Here is a 12,848-nt window from a genome sequence, read left to right as displayed (position 1 = left end):
AAAACAAAATTTGATGCACATTTAATTATATGCATAATCATTGTGCCAGATGACAGTTAGAAGGTAGCAATCTGCTTGTGGAACTGACTGCATTTTGTTTTATGTGGCCGAACTATTTTTTTCTCTAAGAATTATAGAATTGGAAATGATATTTGACGTGATTCAATCCAACTTCCCATCCTATATAGAAAGAGTCAGCTTGATGTCTTGAAAAGAACCTGAATTTGAAATCAGAGGACCTAAGTTTGAATCTTGGTTTTGCTACTTGAATTATGTATGACCTTAGGATTGATAATTCATTTCTCTGGACCTCTGTTTTCTCATTTGTAAAATGAGGGGTTGGATTAGATGAGCTTACACATTCCAGATCTCACACTGTTTCATGGTTGGCCTGTTTTCAGTTTGAGAAAATTCTTTCTTATATTGAGTTGAACATTTCTTCTTTCCACCAATGGTTCTTCCTCTTCCTCTGGGGAGTAGGACAAAGCTCTGGTCCCTCTTTAACGTAAGTGATTTCGTCTTCCAGGTAAAACATGTTTTTACATTATGTGGTGAAAATCCCCTCACCATCTTAGTCATCTTTTTATAGATATACCTTATGTCTCTCAAAATGTGGCATCTAAAATTGAATTTGGTATTACGGGTGTGATCTAATAGTTTCTCCTACTATTGTTTTAATTCTAATGCTGATTACACACCCGCACACAAACACAACCATTAAAAACAAGGTTACTGGTTGCAGTGGGGGAAAGAGAAAATAATGAGGGAAAAAGGCCCAGAGGGAGCAATGATAATAATAGCTAACACCTCATTTTAAGTTTTGTAAAGCACATAATATCACATATATTCTCTCATCTGTTCCTTACAACAATCCTGTGAAGTAGATGCTATTATTATTCCTTTCTTACAGATGAGGAAACTGAGCTTGGGAGAAGTTAAGCAATTTGCTGAGTAAGCTCCTTGTCCAGCACACTCTTACCATGCCACCAAAAGCAGGGAGGTTGAGAGGTCAGAACACAAGTGTCAATTACATTACAATTTTTATTAATGCCAGCCTAATTTATCATTTACCTTGTGTGTATGGGACAAACCAAAGACATTACAGAATTATAGCAGGAAGGGGTGGAGTGGTGGTGAGAATTATTATGTGCAGGAGAGTTGGCACGGATTAGGGCTGGAGGGAGTCAAAACAATGCAAATGTGTAGTTATTCCTCTGTTACCACGTATCCTTTTACCATGTGGCATTCATTCTGTCTCATTTATGGGAATTGCACTATCGTCAGTGCTATATAATGTGACACCACGTTTTGTGACATTCCTCTTCCTGCTAAACTCTGTGGGGGTAACACAATAGCTGTTGTTTTGTGTGACTCAAAGGTAAATCTGGTGGGAGAATGGAATATGAGTGGTGAGCACGGACTACAGTTCTCATTGACTCTTTATTGCTCAGTCAGGTTGAAGGTTAAGTGCTAAGCTATGTATTGCTGCAAGAAATACATAAACCTTGAGAGTTTCACTTAGGAGCTGACTTCAGCAGAATTGGAAGTCCTGGAGGATACAAATGGCTTAAAATGGACAGAGCTCTATTTACCATGAGCCTTGTAGGCTTATACAAGCTTAATTTTGGGACTCTAAAGCTAGCATCATTTGAAAAGTTCTTTGATATTCCCCAAGCCAATATCCAGGGCTAAGGAGGACTTGAGCCACACTTTATGTCCAAACTTATAGTTGAAGTCTTTCCCTACCTACCAAGGTTTAGCTACAATGGAGAGTTTTAACTAGGGTGATGTCACTAGTACTTTGTCCCAGGATGCTGAATTTAGAGGGTGCTGACATAATTTGTAATCCTTTAGTAGCATAGAATCCGTGGACCCCTTATTAGCAAGAAGAGTTAGTTAAAATAGGGAAACTATCTTCCTATAGACCAAGAAGCAATCTGTTATAGTGTAGAATAGCACACTGACCTCAAAGTCAGGAAAACTTGGGTTCAAATCTCACCTCTGATACATACTGGCTGGGTGCCTCTGGAGAAGTCAGTTAATGACTCACTCTCCTAGGTAACTCTCTAAGAGTACTAAATGCAAAGAAGATGCTGATCTACTGTCACAGAGAGAAGATTTTCCTTACTGGGACTTCCTGAAACCAATGAAATACAAGCCTGAACTTTCACTTATCTACAAAAGGAGAGCTACCAGGTGGTGATGGTGAGCTCCTTACCAACACTATTTACTCCTCTTTCTCCTCTATTCTTATTTACTCTAGGGTAATTCATATCATCAGCCTTGGCTTAGTTGGTGGTATTTGTAAAGAATCCTGGCTGTGACTGTTTTCTTATCGTTTAAGTTGTCAGTGGTATTTAACTTATTTCCTATCCTTAAGGACAATTATTTTTCTGAGTTATTTTCATGTGAAATCTCTTAATGTCAGTGTCAAAAGGCCAAGAGGCAAATTTAACATGTTATATATGTTATTTCTTATTTTCTTTTTCATAGAGTCAGATATTTTTTCTACTCTATCTTTTGGGGGGTAGTTATTACAATATTGAAATCATTAGGGAAAGTCTATGAAATATTTAAAAGATAAACCAAACTTTGCTCACTAATATTTTTATTTTTAAGTCATTTATGAAGGGTAGGGTGAGTAGGCACCTTCGCTTATTAGACTAGTTCATTTGAGAGGTGTGTGTATGCTGTACTTGAGGTAGAACCATTTATTATTTCAATGTATATATGGGGGCAGCTAGGTGGCACAGTGGATAGAGCACCGGCCCTGGATTCAGGAGGACCTGAGTTCAAATCCGGCCTCAGACACATAACACTAGCTATGTGACCCTGGGCAAGTCACTTAACCCCATTGCCTAACCAAAAAAAAAAAACAACCCAGCAACAACAATGTGTATATCTAAATGTCCAAACCCTTGATATAGTGTTTGACTTGATATAGTCAGTTACACATTTATAAAGCATTTATACAGTTGAGGGCAACCTGGTACTAGGTCTTGGTCAGGAAAACAAAAGATATGGGACCTTTCCTATTGGTGAAATAGGAAAGAATTCCAAATGTCAATGACCTGTGCAGGGTGTGTTTTAATTCAACACCTAGTGAAAGGTACACACCCATGTGTAACTTTGTCACCTTATCAGGGACTTCTCTGGATGACCTCTAATGTGCTGTCCAGCTTTGACCTTTTAAGGCTATGAGGTTCTCTATGTGTGACTATAGTGAAGGCTACTTTGATTAAATTACATAGATCCAGTCTCTTGGGGAGTTTACATCCTGTGACAGATTACACTGATATGTTTAGATATGACATATAAAAGTAGGCAAATGATGTAAATGCTTAAGTAAATAAATGAAATGTATATTTAGTTTACGTATGGGTGAGGATCTCATTTCTCCCCAGAGTATCACTATTTTCATGAAATTATGAGGAAGTAAGGTAGCTTTTTTCTGTATTTTACAGGACTGAAAGCACACATTTATGAAACATACAGAGTACTCTCTCTCTCTCTCTCTCTCTCTCTCTCTCTCTCTCTCTCTCTCTCTCTCTCTGTATTAAGGATCTTTTGATGTATTCAATCTTAAGACAATGAAGGGAAAAAATGGTGTAAGATTTCATGTACACAATGTCCATCTACCAAATTGTATGAAATATTTGTACCTTCCATTGTCCTGTGTTCACTGAAGTGCAGTGACAGGGAGCCCTTGATGTGGCTTCAGGTTGTGATGAGTTCTTTATTCACATTTAGATGGTGTCCTGGAAGGCCTCACCCTCTAAGTAGGGAGAAAGTCCTTCAGGTCTAGAAATTCCTTCCAGTATATCTAAAGAGAGGATTGCCAAGTATCCCCAAGAGCTGTGTCTCTATTTTGTTTCCATAAGGGAGAAGAAGAAAATTAGCAGTTCTCCACAGATCTATAGAATGGGGATCTCAAAAGCTCCAGCCTGAGTTTTGGTGGCTTGTCACACCCTTTCTCTGCTCCCATCCTGCAAGTCATATTATTCAACCCTTTGTCCCTTTCTTCAGAGAAAAAGGTAATCCAGTGGACAAATCTATCTAAATGGTAGTAGATTCATGTTGTAAGTTTGAAAATGATGGTATATTATAATGATTCCACTACAGCAATACATGCAAAATTGCATAAACACATGAGCCGTTTGTTGTATAAGTCATGCCCTGAACACTAGCAAAAGATGGACCGACAATATAGTGTGTGTGAAAATTTAGTGCACACTCTTTGATATTGGCTGATTTGATTGGCTATTGAGTCTATGAAAATTGGATTTAGGTTGTATGATGAAACAATGTTCTTACTTTTAATGGAAATTCTCTATTTTCTGTTATTTTCTTAGGATAAAAGGGAATAGATGGAATTGGGTTCTGGAATACCAACTCCTGGAAGGGTACACTCAGCTAGGTGGCAGAGTAGATAGAGCACCTGGCCTGAGGTCAGGAAGACCTAAGTTCAAATCCAACCTCAGACACTTACTAGCTGGGTGACCCTGGGCAAGTCACTTAACCCTGTTTGCCTAAGTTTTCTAATCTGTGAAATGAGGTGGAGAAGGAAATGGCAAATCACTCCAGTATTTCTGCCAAGAAAACCCCAAATGGGATTACAAAGAGTCAGACATGACTAAAGTGACTGGACAACAATAGAAGAATACCAGAATAGTGAGTTATGAAAGAGAACTCAGAGAAGCGGATAGAGCTAGTAGTAGATCTGGGAAAGTCATGATGAATCATTAGGCTTAGGACTTGTGAATTGATCCTGCAACAGATTTGATGGCTGGTTTCTAGATCTTCAAAAGCAGGGGTCTCAGGAAATAGTGAGGAAAAGAAATACTAAATGAAGCCTTAACAGATTGTCAGCAATTGAAATTTGGCAGTAAGAGGTTAGAAATCTCATGTAATGAAGATAAAATTTAGACTCTTGTCTGGAGGTAAGCAAGCAGGTTATATGTTGGATGGTCAAAAAAAATTAGGGCTAGTAAATTTATTATAGAGTGTTTAAAATATCAAACGGAGAAAAAAGAATAAAAATATACTATAAAATATTTTAAAATGAATCTTTCTCCTCTCTATATAACTGTTATGAGAATGGTGGTCTGCACATTTATTGAGGGTATCCATGCGAAAATACAAGTCAGAAACAGACACACTCTTGCAAATGATTTTTTGTAATAGATAATGTGATGCAACTAATTCAGAAAGGGAGATGGGTGCACTTAAGGAAGGCGTTTACCACCATTTTAGAGGATATCTGGTTCAGAGTCCAAATGGGGTCCCCCATTTCTCAGTTGTGAAGTGACATTCTTTATAGATGGTGAGATTTTCTAGAAGCATTTCCCTTTCAGGTTATCTTACATTACAGACTTTCCTTAATGACATTCATACTTACTCAAAAGAATTTAACCTAATTGAGAATATTTGGGAAACAGTGTTTGGATATGTTCAGTTAAATGAACAAGATTATACTCATTAAGGAAAGGAACATTTTTCACTTTGCTGTCATACCCTCCTAGTAATGTCCAGTGCTATGCCAATGTGGGGAATGTGTCTTTGTGGGCACAACCTAGGCACTTCAGCAAGAATATTTCCACAGGGACTCCCAGTCTTGGTAACCCATTTAGCTTTGTGCTAGCATAGCCAGGGTTGGTTTGACTGAAGACACATCCCATGAAAGACACGGGACAGTGTACAGAGAATAATAAGACATGACATTTGGGACTCCTAGAACATGTAATTTGGGATGTTATACCTTATAATATGATTGCCAAGTGGAAAATCTCTCAGGGTTAGCTGTCCCTATGGAAACACTATCCCTCAAATTATGAGACCATGTCCCAATGGATCAATCCCCCATCCCCCAAAAAACCCCAAATGCCTCCTTAAATGAATCAAATTATTAAGGTAAATTAGTTTGCCAAGCTATTATTAGATCTACAGACACAAGTCAGGGGAAAGAAATATGGAATGGTACCACTCCCCAGTCTAGAAAATTTGACCAGGCTACTCACCCTAATATAGACTATCCCTGATTTGGACTTTGGAATCAGTCAGTAATTTATTAAGTACCTGGGCCAGGTATGCTATGTGCCAGGCACTGTGCTCAACTCTGGAGATACAAAGAAAGGTTAAAAAAAACAGTCCTTGATTTTAAGGAGCTTCACAGTTTAATGGTGGAGACAATGTGCAAATAATTTTGTACAAACAAGATATATATGGGCTATGTTGGGGGTAGGCTTAGAGGGAAGGCACTAAGATTAAGCAGGAATGGTAAAGGTTTCTTATAGAAGGGACAGCTTTAGTTGAGACTTAAAGGAAGCCAAGAGATGGAGATGAAAAGGGAGAGCATTCCAGACATGGGGGAAAGCCAGTGAAAATGCTTGGTATTGAGAAATGTAGTATTTGCAAGGAACAGTGCCACTGGGCCAGAGAATACATGTTGGAGAGTAAGGTGTAAGAAGACTGGAAAGATGGGAAGGGGCTAGGCTATGAATGGGATTTTAAAGCCAGACATAGGGTTTTATATATGATCCTTGGAAGTGATAGGAAGCCATTAGAATTTATTGAATGGGTGTAGGAGGTGGGGTGTCACCGTTAGATCTCTACTTTAGGATGATCAATTTGATAGCTAAGTGGAGGATGAATTTAAGGGGAGAGACTTGAGACAAGAGACCAACCAGCAAGCTATTGCAATAGTCTAGGAGTGAGGTGATGAGGGCTTGTACCAGAGATGTTGCAATATCAAAGGAGAGAAGGCGGGGCCGGGGGAGGGGGGGAAGGAACATTAGAGATATTACAAAGATAGAAATTATAGGACTTGACCACTGATTGGATATAGGGGATGTGAGAGAGGGAGGAGTTAAGGGTGATACCTAGGTTGGGTGCCTGGGAGGACAGTGATATTCTTTTTTCTACATTTATTTATTTATTAGTTTTTAACATTCACTTTTATAAGATTTTTGTTTTAAATTTTACCTCCTCCCCAAGATGGCATGCAATCTGATATAGGCTATACATGTATAATCATACTAAACATATTTCCACATTAGAAGAATCAGAACAAAAGGGAAAAATGAGAAAGAAAAAACAAAACAAAACACCAAAAAAAGAAAATTACCATGTTTCAATCCACATTCAGACTCCATACTTCTTTTTCTGGATGTGGATAGCATTTTCCGTCATGAGTCTTTTGGAATCGTCTTAGATCATTGCATTGCTGAGAAGAGCTAAGTATATCAAAGTTAGTCATCGCACAATATGGCTGTTACTCTGCACAATGTTTTCCTGGTTCTGGTCACTTCGCTCAGCATCAGTTCATGTAAGTCCATGTTTTTCTGAAATCCACCTGCTCATCATTTCTTATGGAACAGGAGTATTTCATTACATTCATATACCACAACATGTTCAGCCATTCCCCAATTGATGGGCATCACCTCAATTTCTGATTCTTTGCCACCAACAGCTGCTATAAATATTTTTGTGCATCTGAGTGCTTTCCCCTTTTTATGATCTTTTTGGGATACAGACCTAGTAGTGGTATTGCTGGATAAAAGAGGATGCATAGTTTTATAGCCCTTTGGGCATAGTTCCAAATTGCATTCCAGAATGGTTGGCCCAGTTCACAACTCTGTCAACAATGCATTAGTGTTACAATTTTCCCACATCTTCTCCAATATTTATCATTTTCCTATTTTGTCATGTTAGCCAGTCTGATAGATGTGAGGTAGTATGCCTCAGAGTTGTTTTGATTTCTCTAATCAATAGTAATTTAGAGCATTTTTTCATATATCCTTAAATAGCTTTGATTTCTTTATATGAAGACTTCCTATTCATATCCTTTGACCATTTATCAATTGAGGAATGACTTGTATTCTTATACATTTGACTCAGTTCTCTATATATTTTAGAAATGAGGCCTTTATCAGAGAAATTGGTTACAAAAATTGTTTCCCAGCTTTCTGCTTCCCTTCTAATCTTGGTTGCATTGGCTTTGTGCAAAACCTATTTAATTTAACATAATCAAAATGATCTGTTTTGCATTTCATAATGTTCTCTATCTCTTGTTTGGTCATAAATTCTTCTGTTCTCCATAAATCTGATAGGTGTACTATTCTTTGCTTTCCTAATTTGCTTATAGTCTCACTCTTTATTCCTAAATCATGTACTTTTTTTGACCTCATCTTGGTATATGGTGTTTCTGCCATACTCTTTTCCAGTTTCCCAACAGTTTTTGTCAAATTGTGAGTTCTTATTCCAGAAACTGGGGTCTTTGGATTTATCAAAGAGTGGTATACTATAGTCATTGACTACTGTGTCTTGTGGACCTAACCTATTCCACTGATCTACCTACCGCTCTATTTCTTAGCCAGTATCAAGTAGTTTTTGATGATTGCTGCTTTATAATACAGTTTTAGATCTAGTATGGCTAGGCCACCTCCCCTTGCAGTTCTTTTTATTAATTCCTTTGATATTCTGGATCTTTTTTTCTTTCAGATGAATTTTGTTATTTTTCCTAGCTCTATGAAATATTTTTGGCAGTTTGATTGGTATGGCACTGAATAAGTAAGTTAGTCTAGGTAGAATTGTCATTTTTATTACATTAGCTCAGCCTACCCATGAGCAACTGATATTTTTCCAATTATCTAAATCTGACTTTATTGGTGTAAAAAGTATTATGTAATTGTGATCACATAGTTCCTGGGTTTGTTTCAGTAGATATGCTGAGAGATATTTTATATTGCTACAGTTACTTTAAATGGAATTTCTCTTTCTATCTCTTGCTGCTGGGCTTTGTTAGTAATATATGGAAATGTTAATGATTTATGTGGGTTTATTTTATATACTGCAAATTTTCTAAAGTTGTTAATTATTTCAAGTAGTTTTTTAGTGGATTCTCTAGGATTCTCTAAGTGTACCATCACATCATATGCAAAGAGTGATAGCTTTGTTTCTTCATTGCCTATGCTAATTCCTTCAATTTCTTTTTCTTCTCTTATTGCTAAAGATGATATTTCTAGAATAATATTGAATAACAGTGGTGATAATGGACATCCCTGTTTCACCCCTGATCTTATTGGAAATGCTTCTAGCTTATCACCATTACATATAATGCTTGCTAATGGTTTTAGATAGATACTGCTTACCTTTTTAAGGAAAACTCTACTTATTCCTTTGCTCTCTAGTGTTCTTAATAGGAATGGATATTGTATTTTATCAAAAAATTTTCTGCATCTATTGAGATAATCATATGATTTCTGTTAATTATGTTATTTATTGATATGGTCAATTATGCTGATAGTTTTCCTAACATTGAACCAGCCCTGCATTCCTCATAAAAATCCCACTTGGTCATAATGTGTTATTGTCATGATAAGTTGCTGTAATCTCTTGGCTAATATTTTATTTAAAATTGTTGCATCTATATTCATTAGGGAAATTGGTCTATAATTTCTTTCTCATTTTGGCTCTTCCCAGTGTAAGTATCAGCATCATATTTGTATCACAAAAAGAATTTGTTAAGATTCCTTCTTCACCTATTTTTTCCAAATAGTTTATATAGTATTGGAATTAACTGTTCTGGGCAATGGGATTCTTGACAGTATTAGGGAAGTTAGGAAGAGAGGAAGATTTGGGAAGGGAAAGATAATGAGTTCAGTTTTGGACATGTTGAGTTTAAGATGTCTGTGGAGCATCCAATTTGAGATGTCTAAGAGGCAGTTGGAGATGCAAGACCAGAGGTCTGGAGAAAGGTTAGGGCTGGACAAATAGATCTGAGAGTCATCTGCATAGAAGTGATAATCGAAACCATAGGAGCTGATAAGATCAAGTGAAATAGTATAAAGGGAGAAAAGAAAAGGGTATAGGAAAGAGCCCTGAGGGACCTCATGGTTAGTGGGCATGATCTGGATGAGGATCTAGCAAACGATCTGGATGAGGATCTAGCAAACGATCCAGAGAAGGAGTGGTAAGGAGGAGAACCAGGAGACAGTAGTGTCACAAAAACCTGGAGTGAGAAGAAGAGGGAGAGAAATAGGGAGAAAATGGAGAGGGGGGAAAATTGAAGAACAGAAAGAAATGAAAGTTACTTGCTAATTTCTAATTATATTTTTAGAAAAGTGATAAAAAATGTACATATGCTTTCACCCAGAGACTGAACTCCTTGGCATATACCCAAAAGAGGTAAAAGACAGAAAGAAAGGTCCCACATACAAAAAATATTCACAGTTGTACCTTTTATAATGTAGCAAAGAACTGGAAATGAAGTAGGTGCCCATTGACTGAGAAATGGCTAAACAAATTGTTGTACATGAATGTAATGGAATTGTATTGCATTGTAAGAAATGACAAACATAAAGAATTCAAAGTAACTGGAAGACGTGAATTAATGTAAAGTGAAGTAAGCAGAACCATGAAAACAATATATACAATGACTGCAATAATATAAGTGGAGATGCAATAACCAATGAAACTGAAGGCTATGTATTTCTAATGACCAAGCTTGTAAATGAGAAAATATACCTGTTTTCCTTCCTCTTTCCCTTCCTTTTTCCTCCCCTTTCCTTTTCTTCCTGCATAGGTAAGGGACAGTGGGTGCGGAACATTGCACATACTGTCAGGTTTGCTTGGTATATATGTTAGTTTTGCTGAACTGCTTTTTAAGAACTCTTTATTTTTTACTTTTGTTATTTGTTACTCCGGAGTGGCCAAGAGGAGATATATTCAGAAATGTAGGAGATGCAAAACCAAAACATATCAATAACATTATTATTTTTTCATTGCTTGTAATTCCTTGGAAGTAGGGAACACACTTAATCTGTGGGGGAAAAGACATGGAATGCAGGAATGTTGGAATGTAGCTCTCCCACATCCCTTATATCCTGAATTATGATTATACTTATATCCCAACTCAACTTATGTTTTAAAAATTGGAATGTGATAATTCAAGAAAATAGCTTGATGGAGACAGTAGGTGAGTGTGCAGGAATTTTCTGTCCCCCAAAATTGCTCCTGACAGAGAACAGGAGTATGAGATTACAGGATTATAAATCATGAGCTGGAAGGGTCCTCAGAAGTCATTTTGTCCAAACCCTTAATTTTACAGATGAAAGGACTGAGGCCCAGGGACATGAAGCTGTTTGACCAAATTTATACAGTTGATTAAGTATCTGTGCTAGGATTTGAATTCAGGTCCTCTGGCTTTAGGGCTAGTGATTTGCCTTGTTCATTGTGCTGCATTTATATTTCATTTCACAGGGGGATGCTTCAGCCCATTGGTATCTTTTATTTTGAAAAATGTGCCTTTGGGGTTCCCCTATCCAGTCCTGAAGGGAATGATCGTAAATGGATGTATATAGTATACTACTGCCAAACCAGGTCTGTCAGGAAAGATTGCACTTGCTTCTACAGGGGATTCAAAAATATAAATGGAAGGCTATAAAAAGATGGAAAAACATAAATCCTTCACAACCTCTGAAGTAAAAAGATACCAGACCAGCAATTTACAAATTAATAGCTGTCTTAGAGGAAGTATGCCACTCTAGTTATTTTGATCATTTTGGTCTTTCTTCTTTTATATAAGGTAACTCATTTATAAAAGTTTATATAAGTTTAAATTTATATTATAGATTTATATAAGTTTATATACGTTTAATAAGTTAACTATTTATATAAACTTCATTTATATAAGGTAACTCAATGGCCTAGGCTTTCAGGTAATGGGAGCACAAAGTGGAGTACAGCACAGGTATAAGCAGAATGACAAAGTAATTGATGTGACGTGTAAAAGGTCATGGAATTAAGGACAAATTTCTTAGCTACCACAGGATGAGGAAAGAGGAAGAAAGAAAAGGAACCACAGAGTAACCAAATGAAGGGAGATGACAAGGAACTTATGAAAAGGGAAAGATTTCTCTTTAGGAGATGTGCAAACTGAGGCTTTGGTGAATTTCTATTGATTTGATGACTCAGTTATTTGAAGGATTATTTTAAACCTAGGTTATCCAGGGTTGTTCTTCTCCTTAATTGATTTCTCCTAGAGTCTTCTGTCCATCTCACACAGTATCATAAAATTTGGGACCTTGGGGATCATTTGTTCTAATTTCTAAATTTCACAGATAAGGAAACTGAGGTATACAGTAAATGATTTGGTCATGGTTTCACAGTGGCATTAATTAGTGGCATTCGTTAATTAGTGGCTCTCGAACTAGAGCAGAAGTATCCTCTTATTTCTCTTTTTTAATCCCTAGTGGTTAGCAGAGTGCCTGGCACATAGTAGGTACATAATAAATATGGATTAGTTAATTTCAATGTTCTTATTACTTTTTCCATGCTCTTGTAAACTGTGATCTTGAAATAGATAATTGTTGAATTAAGGGCCTACTATGATCAAATGAGATATTTGTAAAGCACTTAGCACAGTGCCTGGCACATAGTAGGCACTTAACAAATGCTTGTTCTCATTTTTGTCCCCCTAGTATGTATTATAGTAAGTGTTGGGGATCAAAGATGAAAACAGTATGGTCTTTGCTTGCAAAGAACTTACCTTCTAATGGATAGAAAGTAAATAGAAAAAAAATTCATGCTACTGAGTGTCTTGTTTCTGGAAAGAAAAACTCGAAAGAGGCAGCCCAGAAAGTAGGTTCAAGCTTACCAAGGCAGAACATATACTTTATCTTCCGTGGCAGTCAAACGGGGGTGAGTGGGTAGGGCAAGTAACTCCTCCCTTATTCATCACAGGAAGTAGCTCAAAATAGCCTCTATATGATGTTGAACTGAAGGGTAGGGTCATACTCTTTTAAGTATCCACTGAGTGATTCTCTCTTTCTTGTTCAGCTGCCAACAAT

This window comes from Phascolarctos cinereus, unplaced genomic scaffold (assembly GCF_003287225.1).
Source record: "Phascolarctos cinereus isolate Bilbo 61053 unplaced genomic scaffold, phaCin_HiC Scaffold_4;HRSCAF=312, whole genome shotgun sequence".
Lineage (NCBI taxonomy): Eukaryota > Metazoa > Chordata > Mammalia > Diprotodontia > Phascolarctidae > Phascolarctos > Phascolarctos cinereus.
Note: the sequence above shows the minus strand (reverse complement) of the source record.